Source organism: Lissotriton helveticus, chromosome 3_1, assembly GCF_964261635.1.
Source record: "Lissotriton helveticus chromosome 3_1, aLisHel1.1, whole genome shotgun sequence".
In the NCBI taxonomy this organism is placed as follows: Eukaryota; Metazoa; Chordata; class Amphibia; order Caudata; family Salamandridae; genus Lissotriton; species Lissotriton helveticus.
Genome location: NC_136061.1, coordinates 633,270,195 through 633,296,380, shown reverse-complemented (window position 1 = coordinate 633,296,380; position 26,186 = coordinate 633,270,195). Strand labels below are relative to the sequence as shown.

The window sequence follows — 26,186 nt, the reverse complement described above, 5'->3', positions numbered from 1 at the left end:
ACTCAATTCACATGGACATCACTGCTAAAGAACGAATTGAAATGCAGGTGTTCAACAATCCAACCAGACCCACCTTCTCCTACCTGCGGAAACGAACGGCTGCCACTCTGACTGTGGCCCTGTCAGTCATCAACGTCACAGGCCACATGTGCATAGAAGGACGTGGGACACAGCTGGTGGGCCACAGTGCTTGCCGTTTTACCAGAACTTTGGACTCCACGGATCCACCTTCCTTTGTGTCGTCCCCAAACATGTATTTCGTCTGCGGCACAAAGGCCTACACCTGGCTCCCCAAAGGCTGGGGGGGCACTTGTTTCATCTCCTTCATCCTTCCTCCGACTTATGTGGCCCCAGCGAATCATCATAGACAAAAACGAGCCAAGGACATTGAGCAAGCCGACTCAACAGGAGCGCAGTTCCTCGATGCTATGAAGGGACTTGTTCCCGTCTGGGGCCCGATGGCAAACAGCCGTGCCATCCGACATCTGACTCAGGCAGTTGAGACAACAATGAACATCACAGCTGGTATCTTTGCTAACAACACCGCCGAGCTTCAAGCGGTCCGCTTGGTGCCCCTCCAGAACCGCCTTGTCCTAGATGTGGTTCTTGCGGACCGTGGTGGAGCATGCCGCATTATTGGGTCCAGCTGCTGTACATACATACCGGACAACTCACCCTCAGTGTACAAAGCCATCGAACATCTTCACAGACTCTCTTCAGAAGTCCACCAGGATCAGGAAGAATGGTCGCTTGGTGGTTGGTTCTGGAGCACCGTTAAGAACTGGGGCTGGAGACTGTTCACCATTATCCTGATTCCTGTAGTTGTAATATGCGGTCTATGCTTAGGAATTCAATGTTTGCCACCTCTGTGTTCATTATGTACAAATTGCATTTGCCCTAAGACTATGGACCTTGGAAACGAACGCATGGGAGCATTATATGATGCCGAGGTTAGGAACTTGATGAAGATTGACATTGAGTAGGCAAGTTGGCTAGATATGTTGAAAAGGGAGGACTGTTAAAAGTTAGGCTGCAAACGTCAACATTATCGGCGCCATCTTGCTCTTCTTGAACCCATTCGTGCACGTAAGCGGCAGCCATTTTGAGCACCATGGCCTCCCTGCCCCTCGCTGATAGCCAGCGCGTCTCTCTCTCTCTCTCCCTCAACCCCGCACGCTGACAACCCCCGCTCTCACATGCCTTGGGTCGTAAACCCCTCTTCAGCGCAGCTCTGCCCCGGAATCCCATCCTGTTCCCAGCGCGACACCTCCCTTCATTCCTTTCATGGTCCCAGGCCCTTTGATACAAACCCCTTTTTCCTGTAGGCCCGTTTGTCTTCCTCGTTCCCAGGCCGCCACCTGGCACTGCGGATACTGTTTATTGCCCCCCCCGTACAGTAGGAAGCTTCCCCCATTAAAGGACCCTCGAGTTGATCAAAGCCCCCACCCTATGAGATCCGATCAACCTCACACATTCCGTGAATCGGCGGAATGTCCAGCTGCGCGATAATCATCACCTGTTGTAACCAGGGTGGGGACTTCAACTGTAAATGTGTGTGGGAACGGGCCTGAAGGGGAGATTCCGAGGATGTCCTTTCATACTTCAAAGCGTTGCAAGAATGTGTAACCTGCAATAAAGATCATAAACATGTGTATAAGAGGCCAGGCCTCAGAGATGCGGCTAAAGCACCTCGTGACGATACTTGCTGTCCGAACTGATGTGTTCTCCTCCGGAAAGAATAAAACCTTGTTTCCTGCCTTCCAGTCTCCAGCGCCTGCCTCTTCATTGATTAATATCTTGTGGGTTAAAGAGGCGACACCGCCGGGCAATACTTAAAGATCTTTTTCTGCTTGGTAGCCTGACCTTTTTACAGCATTATGGGGCACTTCTTCCCAGCCCATGAATATTAGAGCAGCCGGGGAGAGCCACTGCCCTTGAGGGGTTATTCTTTGTAAGTCCCCAAAGACTTAGGGAGGGTCTTTCTTCCTTCGTGCTAGGGGACTATGAGTTGCTCCTGCAGCTCCCCCTGCACCTTGGTCCACTTTTGGTGTTGACCCCGTCTTCCTGGGGCCACCACCAACCAAGACAACATGGCTTTCCCCTGCAGGCTGGTCCAGGCCTGCAAGGCATTATGGGGCGCTTCTTCCCAGCCCATGAATATTAAAGCAGCGGCTCCCCCGCTGCTCCGGTGAGAGCCGGGCTGCCCTTCCTGCCACTTTGCGCCGCATCACCTCTTCTGTAGGGGGCCTGGTTCCACCCGGACCCCCAGGTGAGACCTGGCAGCTGTGAGGAGCCCCCCCCCGGCTGCTCCGTCCGTTGTTCGGGGGCCCAGTTCCACCCGAGCCCCTTGCGCCTCCTCTTCTCAGCGAGATCCCGGTCCCACCCGTGAACCCCTCGTGGCTCAATCGTCCCACCCGGCTGCCCCCACCAGCTCCCCGCCCGGCCAGCACCCTTGTGTCCTCCCGCTGGAGACGGCAATGCAGTTCTGGTCTGCCCGCTTGGGGTCCCGGGTCACTCGCCTTCTTCATGGGGAGTGCGCGGGTGCTCCCCGACTTAGATTCAGGGAATCAGGGCCCGGAGTTGGGATCCCGGGCCCCAGGCATCTTCACAGAAAGCGCAAAGGCGCTCCCCGGCTTCCGCTCTTCTTCAGGGGACAAGGTGGGCTCCTGGCACCCCGCGGGCATCTTTAAAGGGAGTGCAATGGCGCTCCCCAATTTTCTCTTCATCAGGGGCCAGGATGGGCTCCTGGCACCCCGCTGGAGCATATTCATGGCGGAGCGGTACGGCGCCCCCTACTTGACTTCTTTTGGGGGCTGCCCCCAGGACCTGACCCACCCCGGGGGCACATCCAAGACCGGCGGCGGAGCCCCACGTGCTTCGTCGTCAGTCTTCCCTGAGGTCAAAGGTCGCCTACCTTCTGGGGGGCATAGCTCAGCCCCCAGGGAACCTATCTTGGCCTCTTCTTGCTCCTGGTGGTGAGCCTCAGCCACTGGAAGCACTTTCCTTTGCCCTCCTGGTCTCACAGAGGGTGCCTTCAGCAGGGAGCTATCTTTACGGGCTCCCTGCGCCAGCCTTTTGCTTTGCTCGCCTCCTGGCTCTACTCCTGGGCCTCCTTCTTCTTGCGCAATGGCCCAGGCTTCTGCTTTGTGGTTCTGGACTCCCCTCCTGGTGCAATTCTACATCCTGGGACAGTCAGGGGGTTCTTCCTTCCAACTGCCCATGGAGCCAGGCTCCAGCACCAGTCTTCATCAGCAGACCATACCCCAGAGAGAGCTCCTCTTCTGGTGCAGGCTCTTTTTAAAGAATGGGGAGGGGGCTTGCAGGAAGTCTCTGTTTGCTCTATCACACAGCTACACATCACCTCTCTGCCCCTCCTCTATCATTGCTGCCCAGGCCTCTGGGTTTGTTCAAAATGGCCTCGTCCAGAGGCCTCATGCCACATGGTCTCTGAGAACCCCTTTCCCCCTCGCTGCCTTCTCTCCAGAGCAGCTTGGTGCCTGGCATCAGGTGTCAGCTGCTGATGGATGAACCTGTAGCTCCACCCATCTTCTCCTCTTGGAGTGGAGGCCTTCGCTCTTGGAATGCTTGTTGTGCAGACCTGGGCCTCTGATGCTACAGCTTGGGGAGGAAGGTCATTAATTCAGCCTGGCAAGGTCAGCCCTAGCCAGGCCCTGAATATGAGCTGGCTGAGAGAAATATGACATTTCTGGATGACCCAAAAGCAGTACAAATATGACTTCGGACTCTGCAGAATACTTCTTCTCACATAAGTTACAGTGAACTTCGGTGCATGTCTGGAATTTGTAGGCCCATGGAAAGTAAAACTAGCCCATGTCCTCCCCATCCTCATAGGAGAGTAATGGAATGAAAAACAGTAAAGCACACTAACTTTCCCTCAAATGTTTCTTCTCATTGTACAAAGCCTATTTCATGTCACCACCCAGTTCTGCATAAGTCCTGGCAAACCATTCAATTTGTAGATGTTCCTGGGCTGCGCATGCTTGGAATCTCCCCTGCGCAGACTTTACACTTGCGCACAAGCAGGTAAACACGTATCTGCATGTCACCAGCCCAGTGCCCCTTTCTCTGGCTGCAGCGCAGTTGCCTACTCGCGCCAGAGGAACTCCACTAAAATACACATACATGCAGTCCCTTTCATCATGAGTTCATTGTGGGTGAGTCCTAACTTATGAGTCTCTCTCACAGTAAAAGCTCAACACAAAGGTGTTCAAAAAGCGAAAAATCCAGGCGGTTCAGATGGTCAGAACGGTAAACAGTCAAAATATCGACTACGAAATATCGAATGGACATAATATCGAGTTTTAAATATAGATTGGACAAAATATCGACTGGACAGAATATAGACATCAAAAATATCGTTTTTAAGGTAAGTAATGTAATATCGAATGTTAAAAATTATAGACAGTTAAAATATCGAAGTATATAATATAGGTTATTAAAATTATCGAATTTTTTATAATATCTAATTTTTTATAGTGTTTTTTATGTTATTATATGTGTGAAAAGTGTGTATTTATGTTATACTTTATTTTAATTAATGAAATTTGTTTTTTTTATTTTTGCGTAATTTCATTCTGTAGCGGGTTGTGGGTTTATAGGGGAATAGGGTGGGAAATAATTTAATTAAAATTAATTAAATATGGAAATTTATTTATTGGTATTCATTTTTAATAATTGTTAATTAATTTATATTTGGTAATCAATTAAATTTTAATTGGCAATTAATTTTAATTAATTGATTAATTGTGAATGATGTTAATTTTACTAATTTATTTTCTGTAGCGGGTTGTGGGTGTATAGGGGAATAGGGTGGGAAGTAATTTAATTATAATTAATTAAATATATAAATGTATTTATTGGTATTCATTTTAATTAATTGTTAAATAATTTATATTTGGTAATTAATTAAATTTAAATTGGCAATCAATTTTATTTAATTGATTAATTGCTAATTATGTTAATTTTACTAATTTATTTTCTGTAGCGGGTTGTGGGTTTGTAGGGGAATAGGGTGGGAAGTTATTTATTTATAATTAATTAAATAAATCAATGTATTTAATTGTATTTAATTTGAATGAATTGTTAATTAATGTTTAAATGTTAAATTATTAATTGTTAATTTGTAATTAATTTGTATTATTAGGTAAATAATTGTAATAATTATTTTTAATTTGTTAATTTTAATTGATTAATTATTATATTATATTAAATTGGTAATTACTTTAAATTAATTTTTTATAGATATTCATTTATATTTATTAAAATAATATATGAAGTATTTAATTTCCCTACTATTGCCCTCTCTGGAGTGGGAATAGTAATTTTTACCACTATGCTATCCAACGCTTTCCCTACTGTTGCACTCATTGGAGTGGGAATAGTAATTTTTACCCCTACGCTATCCAACGCGTTCCCTACTGTTGCACTCACTGGAGTGGGAATAGTAATTTTAACCCCTACGCTATCCAACGCTTTCCCTACTGTTGCACTCTTTGGAGTTGGAATAGTAATTTTTACCCCTACGCTAGCCAACGCTTTCCCTACTGTTGCACCCACTGGAGTGGGAATAGTAATTTCTACTCCTACGCTATCCAACGCTATCCCTACTGCTGCACTCACTGGAGTGGGAATAGTAATTTTAACCCCTACGCTATCCAACGCTTTCCCTACTGTTGCACTCTTCGGAGTTGGAATAGTAATTTTTACCCCTACGCTATCCAACGCTTTCCCTACTGTTGCACCCACTGGAGTGGGAATAGTAATTTTTACCCCTATGCTATCCAACGCTTTCCCTACTGTTGCACTCTTTGGAGTTGGAATAGTAATTTTTACCCCTACGCTATCCAACGCTTTCCCTACTGTTGCACCCACTGGAGTTGGAATAGTAAATTTTACCCCTACGCTATCCAACGCTTTCCCTACTGTTGCACCCACTGGAGTGGGAATAGTAATTTTTACCCCTACGCTATCCAACGCTTTCTCTACTGTTGCACCTACTGGAGTGGGAATAGTAATTTTTACCCCTACGCTATCCAACGCTTTCCCTACTGTTGCACCCACTGGAGTGGGAATAGTAATTTAAACCCTACGCTATCCAATGCTTTCCCTAATGTTGCACCCACTGGAGTGGGAATAGTAATTTTAACCCCTACGCTATCCAATGCTTTCCCTACTGTTGCATCCACTGGAGTGGGAATAGTAATTTTTACCCCTACGCTATCCAACGCTTTCTCTACTGTTGCACCCACTGGAGTGGGAATAGTAATTTTTACCCCTACGCTATCCAACGCTTTCCCTACTGTTGCACCCACTGGAGTGGGAATAGTAATTTAAACCCTACGCTATCCAATGCTTTCCCTAATGTTGCACCCACTTGAGTGGGAATAGTAATTTTAACCCCTACGCTATCCAACGCTTTCCCTACTGTTGCATCCACTGGAGTGGGAATAGTTATTTTTACCCCTACGCTATCCAACGCTTTCCCTAGTGTTGCACTCACTGGAGTGGGAATAGTAATTTTTACCCCTACGCTATCCAACGCTTTCTCTACTGTTGCACTCTTTGGAGTGGGAATAGTAATTTTAACCCCTACGCTATCCAACGCTTTCCCTACTGTTGCACTATTTGGAGTGGGAATAGTAATTTTCACCCCTACGCTATCCAACGCTTTCCCTACTGTTGCACTCCCTGGAGTGGGAATAGTAATTTTAACCCCTACGCTATCCAACGCTTTCCCTACTGTTGCACTCTTTGGAGTTGGAATAGTAATTTTACCCCTACACTATCCAACGCTTTACCCACTGTTGCACCCACTGGAGTGGGAATAGTAATTTTTTCCTCTATGGTATCCAACGCTTTCCTTCTGTTGCACTCACTGGAGTGGGAATAGTCATTTTTAACCCTACGCTATCCAACGCTTTCCCTACAGTGGCACTCTCTGGAGTGGGAATAGTATTTTTTACACTTCTGCTATCGTACGGTAATAATATTGGATATTATTTAATTATATTATGTTACTATATATATATGTTTTAACAAATATGATTGTAAAAATTTTTGTTTATAACTTTCATTAATTATTTAATTATTATAAGTTAATTTAAGTATTTTTTAGTATATTTTAGTAATTAATTTTAACTATTAATTTAATTTAACACTGTTTTTAATAAAGTCGATATTTTAATAAACTATATTTTTGTAAACGATATTTTGGACTCGATATTTTTGTACTTACCTGTTTGTAGATACAAACTCGATATTCTGTCTGTCGATATTTTGGCATCGATATTTTTGATAGTCGATATTCTGTCCGTCGATATTATGTCAGTGATCCGGTCAGAACCACCTTCTAACAGAGGGCCACTGTGGAGACACAATGGCTCGCTGCTATGTAACCTTCAGTCACCAAAACTGTTCATGCCTTCACTCTCAGGCCTTAGCACATTGCCACAGTGCCATAAGCATGGTTTTTCCTGACCATTAAACTAACCACAAAGCAGAAAGGATCTGCCCATGTATCACTGCAGAACATGGGCAAAAAGTACCTGAAAAATATAGGGCGGAAAGCTGTGGGGAGAAATTGACACGCAATTATTTCCACCTTAATGAAACATTAATTTTCACTGAGTATTTTATAATAACGAAAAATATATTTGTATTAATATATCACACACTGCCTCTACATCTGCCCCATCCAAAAACAAGATAATATATGAAAACTTCTAATAAAAAATGCAAATAGAAAATACTACACACAGTTTTTATCAGCGACGGCCGGCACAGGTAATCGCAGTGGGGCGGGGCAGGACACGGCAGGTGGGAATCCGACAGACAACGGAATAGGTGTTATTTATTTATTTAACTATACCTAATCCGTCGTTTGTCAACTTCCCCCTGCTCCCACCCCCTCCACGCCCGCCCTGCCTCACCGTGTCTACCTGTGCCGGTTGGCACTGTTTTTTATATATCACATCTGTGGTGCCTAGCTGCCAATGTAGGAACCATGTGAAATCAGCCAGTTCCTTGGGGTGAATGTCCTCAGTCCTGAGGAGGTCTTTAATTAATTTGGTCGAAACACATCAATTTACATGAAGGAGTCCAACAAAGGTGAAGTCTTTTTGACTAGATTAGCATTAGGAGGATTCAAAGGTCATCAGCCCATTACTCCTTTTGGAGAGGACTACCTCCAGGTGGATTGAATGCCGAAAGAGCTTGGGCAATCACCTCAGTTTTCTTAAATGAGGGGAAGCACCAATTAACTGACTTAGTGGTAATTAATGTTTGATTCAGGTTTAAATAATTGTGTGTTAATTTCTCACCATAGTTTTCCAGTCTATATTTTTTCAGGTCATTAGATGCACTCTTTTCAGTCACCCTGGAGTGAAATTAGTTTTATTGTGTGAACCCAACCATATATGCTGACGCTGCATCTCATTGTGAGGGAAGTCTTCACCGGTGATTACCGTGATTTACTTGTCCTGTCGACACAAGGAAGTTTGTACTTCTGGTTCAGCACACTACGCCAGCTCTGTGTCTAAAACGTGTGCCTACATGGAGGAGGTCAGGAGATGGATGACAGCATCCTCACTAAAACTCAACGGCTACAAAACCGAGATCATGTTCCTCGGCCCCCCTACTCCCACCCCCATCGACCAACTATGGCCCTCCAGTTTAGGCCCACCCCCAACCCCGAAGGAGGACATCAAAAGTCTGGGAGTTTGGCTGGACAAAACCCTCACTTTTAACACTCAGGCAACGAAAACAGCAGCAACCTGCTTCGGGATCATCCGGATGCTGAGAAAGATCCTTCCAATCCTGCCCTTCGAATCCAAGCAGGTTGTCATTCAGGGCCTCATCCAGTCCCGACTTGACTTTAACAACGCCCTTTACTTGGGAGCCCCTGAATACGTGCTGCAGAAACTCCAGCGTACTCAGAATTGCGCAGCTCGTACGTTACTCCAGATCCCCCGCAGAGAATCAGCTAAGTCAGGGGTCAGGTCACTCCACTGGCTCCCTGTCAGGGAAAGAATACAATTCAAAACCCTGTGCATATCACATCAAGCCTTCCATAGAGCTAGCCCTGAGATCAACCACCCCCTACTGCCCCGGCAAACTACTCCGATCTACGAACGCATTCCTTGTCGCAGTTCCCAGAATCAAAAGGTCCAGAGCAGGAGGCAGGTCCTTCACGCTCAATGCCGCTAAACTATGGAACTCCCTTCCCCTTCCCTTAAGGTCCAATCCCATCCTCTCGTCCTTCCGTAAAGAGTTAAAAACATTCCTTTTCAGAAATTAAATACTCCCCCCCTGGCTCTCTCCCCCCGTCCCTCAGAGTACTATTCCCTCTACCTAGCGCTTGGACGCCCTCGGGTAGCAGTCGCGCTCTACAAAACCCCTTTCATTCATTCATTCATTCACTGTGTGCATGAAAGAAGTTTGTACTGCTGCTGTCAGAATGGTCCCTGTTCTGTGTGCTGCACCTTCTGTAGTCATTTGGGTGTCTAAGAGAAGTATGAGCTGTTATTGCTGTCCTGCAACTGTTCAGTGCAGAAGAGAGACGTGTGTTACTGTTGTCACATCCTGTACCTGTTTTGTGTGTGAGGGAACTAAGCTTTGCAGGTGCACATCCTGTACCTGTTCTGCATGTGAGGGAAGTTTGCTCTGGTGGTTCACATCCCGTACATGTTGGTTCACATCCTGTACCTGTTCTGCATGTGAGAGAAGTTTCCTTTGCTGTTTCACTTGCTGTACCTGTTTTGCATGTGAGGGAAGTTTGCTTTGCTGGTTCACATTCTGTACCTGTTCTGCAATTGATGGATTACTCAGCTGGGTCACATCATGAACCTGTTCTGTGTGTGAGAGAAGTTTGCTCCGCTGATTCACATCCTGTACCTGTTCTGCATGTGAGGGAAGTTTGCTTTGCTGGTTCACATTCTGTACCAGTTCTGCATGTGAGGTAAGTTTACTCTGCTGGTTCACATCCTGTACCTGTTCTGTGTGTGATAGAAGTTTTCTCTACTGTTTCACATCCTGTACCCGTTCTGCATGTGAAGGAGGTTTGCTTTGCTGGTTCACATCCTGTACCTGCTCGTTCACATCCTGCACTTGTTCTAGGTGTGAGGGAAGTTTGCTCTGCTGATTCACATTCTGTACCTGTTTTTTGTTTGAGAGAAGTTTCCTCTGCTGTTTCCCATCATGTACCTGTTCCGCTTGTGAAGGTGGTCTGCTTTGCTGGTTCACATCCTGTACCTGCTGGTTCACATTCTGTACCTGTTCTAGGTGTCAGGGAAGTTTGCTCTGCTGATCCACATTCTGTACTGTGTGCGAAGGAGGTTTTCTTTGCTGGTGCACACCCTGTACCTGTTCAGCATGTGAGGAAAGTTTACTCCTGGTTCACATCCTCTACCTGCTGGTTTGCATCCCGTACCTGTTCTAGGAGTGAGGGACGTTTGCTCTGCGTATTCACATACTGTACCTGTTCTATGTGTGAGGGATGTTTACTTGTCTGGTTCACATCCTGTACCTGTTCTGCGTGTGAGGGAGCTTGCTCTGCTGGTTCACATCCTGTACCTGCTCTGCGAATTTGGAAAGTTTGCTCCTCTGGTTCACATCCAGTACCTGTGCTGCATGTAGGGGAAATTTGCTCTGCTTATTCACATCCTGTACCTGTTCTGTCTGTGAGAAAATACTGTACTGCTACTATTGTGCAATACTGTTTGCTGACAGTACAGTGCCTTTACATGTCCTTTGCATGAGCAAGTGAGCAAAGCCTGCATTGTCAGTACCATGCATGTTTTGTGTGTTGCATGTGCAGTGCAAGTTAAGCTTTCATTACCCCTGCTGTGCTGCACCCGTTTGGTATGTGGGGGAAGTATGCCTGTAGAGTACCTGTACACGTTCTTTGCCTGAGCAAAGGCTGCACACCTGTCAGTACTCTGCCTGTCTTGTGTGTTGCAAAATATATATGAATATCCATATAAAATGCATGTGCATGCACGTCAAAAGATATCTTATAATGAGCCCTCTTAAATTTTATTAGGGCTCTATTGTTATCTTTTACGGCTGCCACTAACTCTGACTTTGCTTTCCTGCATGCCTTGTTATGCCAAGAGGAGCAAGGGGTACTATTTCTTTCCCTAGACACCCTGGGATTCAATACTTCGGCCAGGCTGAATACTAGGCTCCCATGCAAGGCCTCTATCTGTACGAGAGAGTCAGGGGATGATGGTAAGTCATTCAGAACAGCAGCTTCTACCAGCAGCGGAACTGCCAGATTATATAGTTTCGCAATCTGTTCTGGTTTTTCCTTTAGTCGCGACCATCTAATTCTGCGTCTGTTATTTGTCAGGGTCAGATTATTAATACCTTCGCCCCTCGAAGGATCCCCAAGCCTGCCGGTCTTTGGCAGAGTCATTTCTAGAATTAAGGCGTTGTGGTCACTGTCCTCTCTTGGCATAACAGCAAAATCGATAACATTCGGCCATAACCTGGTTTCCACCATAATGTAGTCGAGATGTGATGTACGACCAGGTATATTGTATGTATATTTGGCTAGAGTGTCCGACGGAGTGCGACCATTACATGCTCGTAGAGAATGGGTGATGGTTAGTGCCGTGACTTGGACAGCTAGGGGGGACCATGCCCTAGCATATGGGGCCTGGGTCATGGGTATTGACCAATGGTCATCCTCTGCTGTAAGGGCACCTTCATTTAAACCCTCTAGGGGCTCATAATGGCAATTTAAGTCGCCCCCTACCACTATATTGCAGTCATTCAGAATGGTAGAGATGAAAGTGGAAAGATCATCTATGGTACTAGACTCACTGCCTGCTTTGACTGGGCGTGAGTAAACATTAATCAATGCTAGCTTGAAGCGATTGGGCCAGACAAGGACCACACATTGTATGTCACTGGAGTGGGTGGTAAGAATGCTAGCCTTACAGCCCAGGTGTGTTCCGACCCAGGTTGTTAGGCCGCCAGAGGGACGCCCCCTCCCATTCCATATGGCCGGGACGTGGAAGGAGGCAAAGCCCACTCTGAATTCCTCCGTACGTGCCCAGGTCTCTTGAAGGAGGCACACGTCATTTTCATCCATAAATGATCCCCATTCTGGACATATGATTTTATTGGATAGTCCAGCAAGATTGCATGTCACAATTTTTATTGATTCTAAGTTTGCGGCAGGGACGCTTCTCTCAGTGTGTGCCTCATTCCCCATGTCTGTAGGATCAGTGCTACGACCATTACCAGTCAACGGCATGCCCCCCGCCCCCACTATTATCAATTGCAGGCCCTCTAGCTATTCGAAGTTTGGGTACATCTGCTGGACTTAGTAGGGCTGCCACACCACATGTGTCATTCCATATCAATTTATCTTCCTGCATGCATATTCCCTTTTCCAGCCCCTGCATTTCACTATTCGCCCCCTGTGTGCCCCTAGGATTGATATCCAATTCACTAGAAGTTAGTCAGTCCACCATGTCTAAGGGGCTAAATCTATTATATAGACAAGTGTCCTCAGCTACCAGGGATTCTCTGCGTCTGCCCTGTCTTGTCCCTGTTCTTGTTGTAGAGGCTACCCAGTTCCAGCCTGCATCCCTGTCGCTGGTGTTGTGCGGTGGAACAGGTGGATAAAAGTACGAGAGAGGGAGGGGCTGAATGGCAGACGCTGGTGTGGGATAGGGCCACTGGCATACATGGGACACTGTCCGTGTGTCCCTGAAATTAATTAGGACACAGTCTCCCCCAAAATCCTTAGTTCTGTGGCCTACCCATGCTACTCTTTGAACCATCAAGATGTCGTTAGTTGCATCTTGTGGTAATGGTCTATTTTTATTTAACCAGTCGATGACTTTATTCTTAAGAGTGGTGTGTGTTTCCTCTCGCCCATTTGTCAGTGGTGGTACCCCAGCAAGAACCACTACGAGGGGACTACATTCAGGGGGTAGGTTGATTCATACACTCGGGGATTTGTTCTGGCTAAGGTGTTTTGAGACAGCATTCGAGTTTGTCATCACTGTGTCCTTGCTTTGGGGGTGCCTATCAGGTCCCTTGGCTGCAACCAGAGATTTAGCCTGTTGTAAATTTCCACCCACTAGGGCCTGTGTTCCCGACCTACTCCGACCTGTCCCTGGTCTCGCCGGTGATATAATCCCAACCCCCTGTACACTTTGATGCTCTATCACTGTCCTCACTCTACTTGGGTCATTAGCTCTACGAGGAGTTAGGGGCGATGGCTCAGTGGTAGAGATATTAGGGTTTGCTAGCGTGCCAGGGATGCTGTCTAATACATTAGTGAGTGAGAGTAGGTTTGCTTCAATGGCAGCCATTCTAGTCATTAGGGGCATTAGGCTTTCAGCAATTATTGACCCCACTTTCTCCTAGAAAAGACTATTCAGAGTGACCACAGGAACCGCGGATATGTCCAGTATAATTGGGGTGGCGACATCTCCATCGTCTCAGGCACCACACTTCGGTTCACCATCTCTGGCTCCCCACCTTGATCCGCATCTTTACTCCCCTCCCCCACATGCTTCAATGACCTCCCACCACCCGCACAGTTTTTTCCCTTTTGTCTCTGGCCTGTCCTCCTCTTGGTTTTTTGGCCTTGTTTGTCTTTCAGGGATTCAATTCTTGATTTGCATAAGGCCGACTTAGATCTAGTTGTTGCACAGACTGACCGGTACGGTGTGCTTGATTCTTGGGCGGGCTTCTCAGTCCCAAATAGGGTGTTTCTGTCCAGTGGGGGAAGGTCATTAATAATTATGTTTAGGGCCTCCGGGGAAAGAGTGTCCCGCAGTTGTCCATTCTCCAGTGGGGTCCTGGGAGCTCCCAAACCAAGTGACAGCCGTCGTTCAGTTACCTCGATTTCTTTTTCGATAACGTTCGAGGCTCTAATGATAAAATAGTCCAGAGTTCCCCTGGTCCCCCCCTTTTGGGCCCTTTCTTCGCCACACTGTTAGCCATGGCGGGGGATGCTGACCCCTCTTTGTGAATCTTGCGACCAGTTATTAGATCTTACCGTAGATAGTTGGGCAGTCAGCGTTTTAAGATAGATGTCGGAGGATAGGCCTAGCCCAGCCTTCTCAGGTCTCGAACGGGCTCAAACGGGCCCGCCCTTGGCCCGGGCTTCGCCCGGCGCGCTTCCCGCGCAGCGGGGCAAGTCCACGCCTATTAGAGCTGTGTGACGTCAGGGGGAGGAGCGCAGTGATGTCGGTGGCAGCGGAGACTCCTGGTCCTGGGAGTCCCGCTCGTTTCCTCTCTCCCCTCCTGTGTGGTCGGCTGCTGTCAGGCACACTAACCGCTGCGAGCCGGCGATAAGGCAGTGGCTGGGGGAGGAGCGCAGTGATGTCGGTGGCAGCGGAGACTCCTGGTCCTGGGAGTCCCACTCGTTCCCCTTCTCCCCTCCGGTGTGGTCGGCTGCTGTCAGGCACACTAACCGCTGCGAGTGGCTCCCGCAGCGCGGGGGCCGTGAGCGGTGATAAGGCAGTGGCTGGGGGAGGAGCGCAGTGATGTCGGCGGCAGCGGAGACTCCTGGTCCTGGGAGTCCCGCTCATTTCCTCTCTCCCCTCCGGTGTGGTCGGCTGCTGTCAGGTACTCTAACCGCTGCGAACGGCACCCAGGCCTCTTAAGCAGGATGGGTGAAACTAGGGCAGATTATAATGGGTTTTGAATCGGTAGAACTGCGAAGATCTCGTAGGCACAGGCCTCCATCTTGGATGACCCCACTCTTTAGTGTTGGTCTGAGTCTGAGGAGTCCCAGAGTTGGTGAACAAAAACAAATTGTCTCAGTCTTGTATTCCTCCAAAATCACTAATCGGGGTCATTTTCTTTTCGGCTGGTGCATATTTTCTCGCATCCAGCAATCTCCTGGGCTCACAAAGTCTCCGCACAGTCGTCTGTTCTCTTCACTAGACAGACGATATCATGCTTAGATAGATCACATTAACATGAGGCCTGGAGCTCAAAAGGGCTTCCTATCTGACATTGATTGGACAAGCTTCAACAAGCTATTTTGTAACCACCTATAGGTTACCTTGCTTGTCCTGACTACATGATATTTCTTATTCTGGTTGTGCAAGTTGCTTACACAGTGCAGAGACAGCCTTTCTGGTCTGTCCATATTAGGCTGTTTATAATTTGCATGGTGCAGACAAGTGCACATCCATGTTAGCCATATTTGGCTTGGTTCCTTATTCTAGTTCCGCTGTTATGGCATTTCATACTGTATATAACACCTAGAAAATTGTCACTCTGGGAGGAAGCAGTCTGAGAGCCCCCAAGGTGGCGGATCTGACTTCTTTCTTGCTAATTAGCAATGATGCATGCTTTTGGTACTAATAATTAAATTTCACTCTGTTTCTGAGCAAACCTGCTATGTCTGGTGAGTTTCATTCATTTGCTCCTGGGAGGGTGCCAGTATTTCCCCATCAAAATTGTGTCAGAAGTGGGATATTGGAGGACTGTGCTGTCACCAGTTGGTAATTGAGATGTAAGCTAAATAACTAACTTGCCTTGCTGCAAGTGACCTTTCAGTCTTTCAAATGTATATTTAATACATAGTATTAATAAAAGGGGCATAGACTGGCATTTAAAATAGACATGGGACTGTAGAGAATGTTTTTTTTAAATATTCTCTGTATCAATACACTAATGGATATGTGGCATAAACTGCAGGAGAGCCAGGGTTAGAGAATAATTTATGTGTGCCTACACATATAAGAAGTAGTGAAGCAGGTGACTGATAAGTAACCAGGGGGCATATGTATCAACCGAATTTTTAGTCACAAACACTGTGAATCGCAAAAATCAGCGTTTGTGAATAAAAATGAGCTATTTCAGATGTATGGGGCACAATCGCATCGCAAAATAAGAAATCGCAGAAATAGCGATTTCTTACGTTGCGATAACATGAAATCTGTGAATATCCTTGCGATTTCTCAGTTTACGATTTGATCTGTTTGCGAAAGTCGCAAACAGGATTTTGCAAAATAAGAAATCGCAATGAAATGTAACAAAAAATTTCAAATTGCGAATTCGCGAAAATCGCAAATTAAGAAATCACAATTACCACCAAGTGCATGCAGGTGGTAGCCAGGTGCAAGGTATAAAAAGCAGCACACAATGCAACTGAAACTTCCACAATGGCAGCACTATATGTGATAGCCAGGAGGCTGCTTATCCGTGCCCTTGCACAGAGGAGTTTGAGACAGGAACGTATTTTCAGGCTGCGCATCACGCTGTTCCAGCAGACTGAAGAGGACATCCATGAGAAGTATAGGCTGCACCCACAGACCATCTTGGACCTGTTTGAGGAGCTGAACCCCTTTTTGGAACACCCAACGCGCAGGACACAAACAATTCCCACCCATGTGCAGGTCCTGTGCTCACTCCACCTCCTGGCCTCGGGGAGTTTTCAAGGAGTCATGGTAGAGGTTGGCGGGGTGTCACAAAATGCACTATCTCGCTTTTTCCATGCCTTTCTGGATGCAATGTTGCAGGGGCTAGCACATCCTATATACTTCCCCAGCACCCAACAGGCATTACAGCAAACCAAACTTGACTTTTTTTCCAAATTACTCGTTTCCCCCATGTCATTGGCTGCATTGATGGGACCCATGTGGCCCTCCCACCCCCAGCAGCAACAGAATATGTGTTCAGGAACCGCAAATGCTACCATTCCCTGAATGTACAGATTGTGTGCATTGCTAAGTACATTATCAATGACATTGTATCAAAATACCCTGGCAGCACACACAACTCTTTCATCTTTAGACATAGTGGGATACACAGACGTCTGAGTGCTGAAGAGTTTGAAGAGGGATACTTGCTAGGTAAATCAATGGCACACATACATACATCCACTACATCTTTTGGGGGTGGAACATTAACTTACCTATTATTTGTATCCCTGCAGGTGATAGTGCCTATGCAGTGCGAGACGTCATTCTAACCCCGTATCTGGATCCAGCAAATGCAAGGGAGAGGAGGTACAACAGGGCACACAGATAAACACGCAGCGTCATAAAACGTACCTTTGGATTACTAAAGAGCCGGTTCAGATGCCTACATAAAAGTGGAGGGGCACTGCAATACAGCCCTGAGACATGCTGTAAAATCGTGACAAGCTGCGCAATGCTCCATAACATGGCTATGAGGAAAGGCACCACAATTGATGTGAGTGACACAGACACATCGGATGATGATTGCCCACCTCCCCCTGGCAGGGCAGCAGCAGGAGTCGGGGCAGCTGCTGGACGTCAGAGATGGACAGAGATCACACAAAACTACTTTTAGGAAAGAAATTAAGGTGATGAGCCAAAATGCTTTTTGTTAAATGTGATGTGTTTATTCACACTTCAAAAACTATATTTTTTGCAGTACGCAGCACATGTTTTGTACACAGTGAAGGTACTCATCAATATTATGCAATATCTGTTTTGGTGGGTTGCTTCAGCCCTTGCCACAAAAGTGTAAATGTTTAGTTCACCTCCTCCAGTGAGGGATTGGTGCAGGTCCGTGTTCAGCCTGAGTGCCCTCCGTTGTGTGCCTAGGTACTGCACCTTGTCTGCCACTGCGTCGTAGTGCATCAGGCAATGTAGGAATATTGCTACTTCTACTGGAGGTCTCTTCACTCTCCCCAGAGACCATGAGTGTGCTGCCACCAGAGTTTGCAATATGCATTTGTTCCACTGCATTTGTGACCTGTTCCAGCCCTCTCGCAATGTATTTGCAGCAGTGTGTCATTTGCAGCTGCATTTTAATGCTACGACGGGTGAAGTTGCTGGTGGTGGTGCAGAGGCGGTTTACCGCCTTTGTATAATTGTGCAGTTGTGCGTTGGCACGTTGGGCAGCCCTGTCCCCGGCAATTTCATTATGTTGTAGAGTGTCAAATAGGTCTTGAATGGCACCTGCCATGGCCATGATGCCCTCCCCCAGGTACTGCTGGTTTTTAGGTCGAGCTGGAGAAAGCAATGCGAAGCATTGCCTCCAGCTCGACAACTAATGTTGTCCGCCTCCTGTGAATCTGAGACAGGGGTCGGGCACGCACGGCGATTGGGATCTGTGGACACGCACGTCGAGGCCGGCTCCATGCCTATCTCCTGCCTCAGATTCCCTGAAGTGCGCAAACACACACACACGCACGTGCGCACACACACACGCACACAACAGCCACACTCACTCATAAACACACACACACACACACGCACGCGCGCGCAGGTGCACCCCCCCCCCCCCCGTTCAAACAGCCTGCAAGCTCTTACCGGCTCGGTCCTTGGCTTCCCGGCATGCCGCGGGCGGGACTCTCCTCACCACTTGACCGGAAAAGGCGGGTCTGATGGGCGGGGCCAGAGAAGGGGAGGCGGGCCTCTTACCCGCTGACTGGCGATGGCCGCGCTTATGTGAACACCCTATGTTGTGCGCTTTACGCCGTGCTGGTGGTAAATGTCTATTGCATAATCATCCGAGGCTGCCGCTGATTTGCAGCAAATTGCTGAAAGGAGGAGTCGGACTGGCCATGGCAGTAGGTGGACTCGTGGTGGCAAGGCATGAGTGTGGTGCCCGGAGAAGGGTAAAGGGTGGCGGGGGAGGGACTGGTGCGGGGCAGGAGACGAGCAGGGGCTGGGTGACAGAAGGGTGGCACGCGATGGGCAGAGAGTGTCAGACACGGCTCTGTCGGCGGAGTCAGCTCACTGCCCCCACCGCCCTCTGTCACCGCTGTGCGTGCTCGCCACATGATCTAATCTACATTCGCCGCCTCCTCTTATCTGTCACTGCCGCCAATTCAAGGGAATTTAGACTAAAGTTGCCACGGAGGGAGGTTAACCCTTTCCAAGCCAGGTGACGCCCCTGGAGCCCACATGCCACTGGACCGCTCCCAACTTTACTCAGAGTTTGAAACTCTCATTAAAGTTCATCAGAGCGCGAGCTGCAGGCAGCGGCTCCCCCGGGTTGTCTGTCAGCCCCTGCAGTGGACAGACAGAGGACATCTTGTCGTTTGCCCCCCACCCTCCAGAGTCAATACATCTTGCTTCTTTGCTCAATTGTTTGGTATAACATACTTTTCTGTGGGACAGTCGCTTTTTCTCTCCATTCCCTTGCATGCACAGATCTCTCCCCCAAATCACTTCCTTATCCTTGTTTCACCTTGTAGACCAGCGCTAAGATGTAATAAATGGTGGCCTCATCAGAATGCATATTGCCCGAGGATCCTGTCCTCTATAGTCCTCTTTCTCTTGCCATGTACGAGGAGCCCATGTGATATGCTAGGTGGGGATAAAAGGCTGTCCTTCCCTGCTCCCGGTGCTCGTTATCTAGAATTGTGGTTCCTGGTTCTTGCTGGGTGCTGTATTAGTACTTTGGGAAATTTGCAGTTATTCACGGGCTCGTGATATTTTCCCTTCTTGTTTTGACTCTTGGTATCCCCTTCCCCACTGGATTCCCCTGGACGCTTACTTTAGTGTTTTTTCCTGGGTTTATTTGTGTGTCAGTTCGTCTTTGTCGTTTTGTGTTTGTGGTTTACCTTGTGTTTGTGGAGTCATTTTATCCCAGCTGGGATCAAGGAGTGGCTGGGGCTCCGGCGCTTCTTGCAGGAATCGGTGGTCCGGCTGGATTACCCCGTGATTCCTGGTGTTGTTTGTTCTGACGCTGCCCCGCACTTCCGCCCCCTTGTGCATCCCATCCACATCGTTGTGCGGAGGCGGAGTGCTGATTTGGGCGTTTCCGGGTTCCTGGCCAGCGCACAACGAAGCCTGTGTTGTGCAGTGCTTTTTCCCCCTGTTTTGACCTGTTCTGGTCCCCTTTTTGCGGTACGCGAGGAGGAATCTAAGCGGACTGGTAAACGGAGGTTTTTTTAGTCGTTTTCACGACTTTTTCCTCCCCTTCCTCTTCCCCATTTGTCCCAAGTTTCCTGATGCGTGTTCCCTGCCGCTAAGCCCTTCCTTCCCCTGGTTTTGTCCCCTGCCTGCCGGACTTAGCATTTACTCCTGGACGGAGCACTCCACCCGGCGATTACCACAGCATTTGTGGGTAAGGAGGAGTGTATTGGGGTGGTGTGTGGGGGCATGAGAAGAGAAAGAGGGCTAATGTTATAAGATTTCTGACATCTATTGTTTTGTGTGGCAGACGGTGATTCATCCAGTTCCCTGTGGTACAGTACGTGGAGTAACGTGGTCCAGGCAGAAGGACCCCCCCCTTGGAGAGAAGACCTAAGATCCCTTGTCTGTCCTTCCCTTATTCCCGCCCCCTGTCCCTTGCCAGTCTGTTGGCCCATGGTAATATCTATGGTGTGGGCCACGGAGTGGTAGGTTCAGAGGAACGGGATTATCGTCGCTCCTGCAGTGCATGGGCATAGCTGGGCAGGAGCCAACAGAATAACGAGCCCACGTAATAATTGCACTGCCTGAGCGACGATGGATGAGGATGTGGGGGCTACGGCCGGTACATCCCCCACTTTACAAGATGTCATGGGTGCTTTGTCTGCCCTCCAAAGTCAGATTCACGACCTGCGACAAGAGAATGTGGCCATGAAGCAAGAGGTTGGGGCACTACTCAGTAGGGAAAAGGTGCAGCTTAGGACTCCTCAGGCTCAGGTGATACATCCAGCCACTTTTCAAAACCCTAGTGGGCAGGGGCAGGGAGCTGGTGGTGGGGTACCGGTAGCGGTTACTGTGAACACTCCTGTTCCTGTACCATTGGCACCGCCAGAGAGGTTCGCAGGGGATAGCGCCAAATTTGGCACTTTTATGAATCAGTGCCAACTGCACTTTATGTGCAAACCAACTGCTTTCCCCAATGATTCGGCCAAAGTGGCGTTTACGATATCATACTTGGCTGGTACAGCAGCACAGTGGGCTATACCCCTGGTAGATAGGGATGATCCGGTGTTGACCAACTATCCTGCATTTAAAGAGTTGATGCGCGGTTTGTTCGCGAAACACGCCTTTATGCAGGCAAGTGACGCAGAACTATTGAAGTTAAGGCAAGGACGTCAGGACCTGTTAACATGCATCTCTACCTTTAATCGTCTGGTGTCGGAGACACATTGGCCCGAGGATAAGAGGACCTCTTTATTTTACCAGGGATTGTCCGAGGATCTGAAGGACATAGTCTCACAGGTGGTAGACCCCCCACTTGATTGTGCAGCTTTCATCGATCTAGTAATTAAGTTGAACCATCGCCTTGCAGAGAGACGGGGGGAGAAGAGTCGTTATCAGGTGCCACTGTGGTAAATAAATAATTAATTACCGGTACTATTTTTCAGGATACTCATACAAATAGATAGCTCAATAAATAAGAGTCAAGATACGAGGTAGCTAGAGTTGACAGGCTTTAATTAAGCATAAAGGACTGGAACAGGACAGCCTGTACGGGGATGGGATGGCAGCTGCCTGGGGCAGGGACAAAGGAATGGTAACTTTTAATAACAATGCACAAGTATATATAGTTAAAACATTTTCATGGCATTCAATACAATAGGCGTAGCAGTAGGCGGAGTTTGTAGCAGTCGCGAAAGATAAGGGCAGAAATGATGTAACAAGAAGGCGTGTACAGGGCGTATACATAGACATGTGATGTAAACGTAACAGAATATGTCATAAAAGGGGCGGAAACATGGAGGGGGCTACCTGAGCAGCTGGGACCTCTAACCTAGTGGTGCGCACAAACTGGCAATGACGTGTTACCAGGAGGACTGGGGGCTATGACTTCTGTGCTAGAAGAGGAGACGAAAAGTCTGGAGTGTCAGGGCGACATGTACCTAAAGCCTATCTAGTATCTAGTGTTTAGGGAACATGTTGATAGAATCCAAAAGTTATCAGGGCAAAGGCTAACAGACATTAAGACTGGTGCATGCATAATCCTATATGTAGTGTGTGTGCGAGGAATATTCTATGAATATTAATACAGTATTTCTCTTACATGGAGACATAAAGGCTAGACCATGACGGAAACTATTGATGCGATTCAGTGGCTTAGGAATGCAGAGAAGGAGGGCTGGACTGATAACTAGAATCATAACATACTCTTGGCAGACTGAGAGGCAGAGCCAGGCCGAGCCGGGCACTGCGAGGCATGAAGTAAGCTAAGGGTCAGGGATACAGGTGGGGGCTGTATTGCTCCTCGGAGAGGGTTCAGGAAACAGGAGCTGAATCTGAGTCCGGGCCCTTTTGAGGCCTAGAAACGGGGACTTTTCAGTGAATTAACGTGCACACTGTGAAACGTGGCAACGTAGCTTTACATAGGCCTGATATTCGTTGTATTCACGAAGACTGGAAACTGGCATACTAGAGATGGACACAACTGTAATTGCGTCTTTAATCGATCAGAAGGGGAATACATGCATATCGATCATGCACATATGACATAACAGGGGGAACACGTAGGCACATACAACATGGCAAAATTTACTTTTCCACATTCCCTCCTTGTGCCCTACGTTTCCATCAGAAAACATCTATATTCATGATACCATCTATCATTTCATACAGCATCATTTGCTCGTCTCGAATTGTCTTGGAACGGGACTTAGGACTAGGAATACAAGAGGTAGCACAAATGCCGCAAATCGCAGGGCCACATTGTATACAGAGGCAGCAACTGAATATGATCATTACTGCAATACCTAGAAATGACAATACTTTCCATCCCCAGGCAGATATGATACTCCATAGCCAACCGGACCATGTCCAGGTGCCTGGATTCTGGTGTAACTGATGGGCAATTTTATGAAGTCTGGTTATAGCTGAATAAACAGACGGCGCATTATTAGGAATGAAAATGCAGCAACTAGATCCGATGACTCTACATGCTCCTCCTCTATCGGCCAGTATGACGTCAAGAACGAGACGATTTTGGAGCACGACAAATCTCATAGCAGATTGCTCTTCGGTTAAGTTACCTAGAGCAGAAGTAGTCTCATTCACTACTGCTTCAAGGGTTCTGGTTAACCTACGTATTAACTTACTATTCTGGATAGGGCCTATAAAGAAGAAAAAACCTTTATTGAAATCTGTATACTGTTCTAGAGCAGTTTCAGTTTGATCGACAATTGGGGACTCAATCTCCCTTCTATGTCTGACGTGTACTAGATGTGTGTTTCTATGATAATCAGATGGGGCTAGAAAAACTGGTGGCAGTAGGAAGGCAATATAACATGTTCCATCCCAATCGAGGGGCAGACGAACATATGCGGTCTGACCACAAACAAAATAAGAATGACGTGAAGCTTTGAAAATAGATTTCCCACTGTCACTATACTCGACAGTAGTAGTACAATCACTATGTCCTACATGTGCGGAACCATTATTTCTGACACATAATTCGCCTTTGACTGGTAGTACTGAAATAGCAGGTAAGTCTGGAGTAGTATCAGACTGAACATTCAGGACCATAAAATTCGAAGAATAATTACCTAAATTATAAACTTCATTTTCTAGATCTAACCCTATTCTATGGGAGAGACCTTGCTTGTCTGGAAAACATGTTCTATTCAGAAGGGACATATCATTTGAAGATGACGTTAACATGGACCATGCTCCACACGACCCATTATGTGAAAACGGATAAGGAAAGAGTGGCAGAACTCCCTTCGGTGTCTGGAAAGGGGGGAGTCGACCACACACCCAACAATTAGTAGCATTGCTGGTCTGGTGTGAATAATGTAACATTCTAATGAACGTGTTATTGCGCATAGCAAGACGATAGGATAACTCGTGAGGAGGCAGATCACTAAATGTGTGCTCTACTGTAGCATTAGAAAACTTATTTACATGCGGAATTGGAAAACATAAATGAAATGCATAACTTGTGCAGGTAACCATCAAACTTAGAAACAATAGAAAACTTAGAAAAACGATACATCGGATAGAGTTTTGACTAACTCTCTCACTATGGGGGTCTATCTCATACATGTCAGATACCTGTCTAACCGTTTCACCCGAGGGGGACTTAGACAATTAAACTGGCTGACTTATTTTACTAGACCGGAGTTTTAATTTATACTCCTGCTGCGGAGTTCTCTCTAACAGAGGAATTTTTAGTTCTGGATTTGAATGAATGTCTGATTTAGAGTCTGGTTTCAGGTAGTCCTTTGAAATGGAAATGTCTGTAGAAATGTCATTAAAAGTCTTGTTTCTGAGTCCGTGAAATTTCTTGACATGAGACAGATGGACCCAACCCTTACGGCCCTCCAACTTCACGGCCGTACGGGTGGTCAGAAGGACTAGTTTCGGTTCTTTCCAGCGAGGCTCCAGCGGACTTGAACGATCAAAGTTCCGTATTAAAACCAAATCCCCAGGAAGGACCTCATGCGGTTTTACTTCAGTATTGTCTGGAAATGCAGCGGCAACCTGTGAACGACAAGAGTGTAGGGCAGACATCAAGGAAGCTAGGTAATCTGTCAACATATTACTGGAAACATCTGTAATACTGCGGGGTCTAGGTGTACCCCACATATTTGGGGGGCGGCCGAATACGACCTCATAAGGGGACAGACCTGATCTGGAATGTGCGACCATGCGCATGAAGAATAAAGCAACTGGCAGGGCTACTAGCCAGTCTACACCTTTCTCTTTACATGTCTTAGCAATACGGATTTTCAGGGTCTGATTATGTCTCTCTATGAGACCGGCTGCTTCAGGATGGCGCACACAATGGAACTTCCACTGGTACCCTAACAAAAGGGAAACATGCTTCATAAGCTCAGATGAGAATGGCTGGCCGTTATCAGAATACACAACCCTAGGGAGTCCATAACGGGGGAAGAATTCACGAACCAACTGCTTGGCAGTGGTCGCTGCTGTGTAATCTGGAACTGGATATGCTTCTGTCCACCTGGACAAAGCGCATACAACTACGAGGACATACTTGAAACCTCGACATCGCTCCATCTGAATATAATCCATCTGGAGGACTTCAAAAGGGTGGTCAGGAGGCTGGAATCCACCTTGTTCCACCGGGACACTTTTACCTGGATTGAATTGACAACATATCATACAAGTACGGACTTTCTGCTTGGCTGCAGCTCGTAAGTGCTTGTTGAACCAAAGGTTCTGGATACTGTCTAACATAGCTTTCTCTCCTAGATGTGCTGGACTATGTGCGGTATTAATAATGACTTGAACCATAGAGTCGGGGAGAAACCATGTGGCTTTTCCCTTCGTCACCCATCCCTGATCTGTCTGGACCCCTCCTTGTTCGGACCATTTCTTGATTTCTTCAGGAGTAGCATGTAACTGTATGTCTATGACATCTTGTGTAGGGTCCTTAACTGTCATACAAGTAGTCTGTTCTGGAGTGGATGTCTGTGTCTTGTTAACTGGAATGTCTGGTGTCTGAGCTGTAAGCTTGGCTGTTCGATCTGCTAGATCGTTACCTTGGGAAATAATGTCAGTAACTTTAGTATGTGCTTTGCACTTCATGATAGCGATAGCTGTCGGTAAATGTATTGCATCTAACAGAGCTTGAATGAGGGGACCATGCTGAATCTTGGTTCCATGAGAAGTCATGAAACCTCTCTCCTGCCAGAGCACTCCGAAGTCGTGTACAACTCCGAATGCGTAACGTGAATCTGTATATATGTTTACTTTCAGGTTCTTGGCACGTATGCAGGCTTGGGTCAGAGCAACTAGCTCTGCTGCTTGAGCAGACAGGGTGTCAATACGGTGCGTTTCAATAACTTCAGTGTCAGTAGTCACTGCATACGCGGCTACTAGTTCTCCTGTACTAGTTCTCATACATGAACCATCCACATAAAGTGTCAGGTCGGGATTAGGTAAAGCAATGTCTGTCAGGTCTTGTCTTGGCTTAGTCATAGTGTTAATGACTTCCACACAGTCATGTGTGGCAGGATTTGAAGTAACTGACGGTAACAGTGTAGCAGGATTTAAAACGTTGCAGCGTCTGATTTCTATGAGTGGCTGGAACAGTGTCAGTTCATAACCTGTTAATCGTGCAATGGTCAAGTGCTGAGTCTGTGTTCGGTTTAAAAGAACTTCCACGGAGTGTGGAACTTGTACTGTCAGGGAATGTCCTAATACTATGGAATCACTTTGTCTGATAGCTAGTGCTGTGGCTGCAACTGACTTGAGGCACGCAGGCAGAGCCTGGGCTACTGGATCTAACGTGCTTGAAAAATAAGCACAGGGCTTGTACTGTCCTGCTTGATC

The 26,186-nt window shown here is 47.2% G+C and overlaps 1 long non-coding RNA gene across 2 annotated transcripts in view; it reads left to right on the top strand.

Annotated features, from left to right (window-relative positions):
• LOC144824691 (uncharacterized) overlaps nucleotides 1–26,186 on the top strand; it is a 164,537-nt gene that overhangs the window by 111,900 nt on the left and 26,451 nt on the right. The window contains exon 3 of one of the 2 annotated variants that reach the window (XR_013609062.1): nucleotides 16,937–17,329. The exons of the other annotated variant lie outside the window; for it this stretch is intronic. This is a non-coding gene — a long non-coding RNA (uncharacterized LOC144824691). The remainder of the gene's footprint in view (nucleotides 1–16,936; nucleotides 17,330–26,186) is intronic. 2 annotated transcript variants of the gene reach the window in all.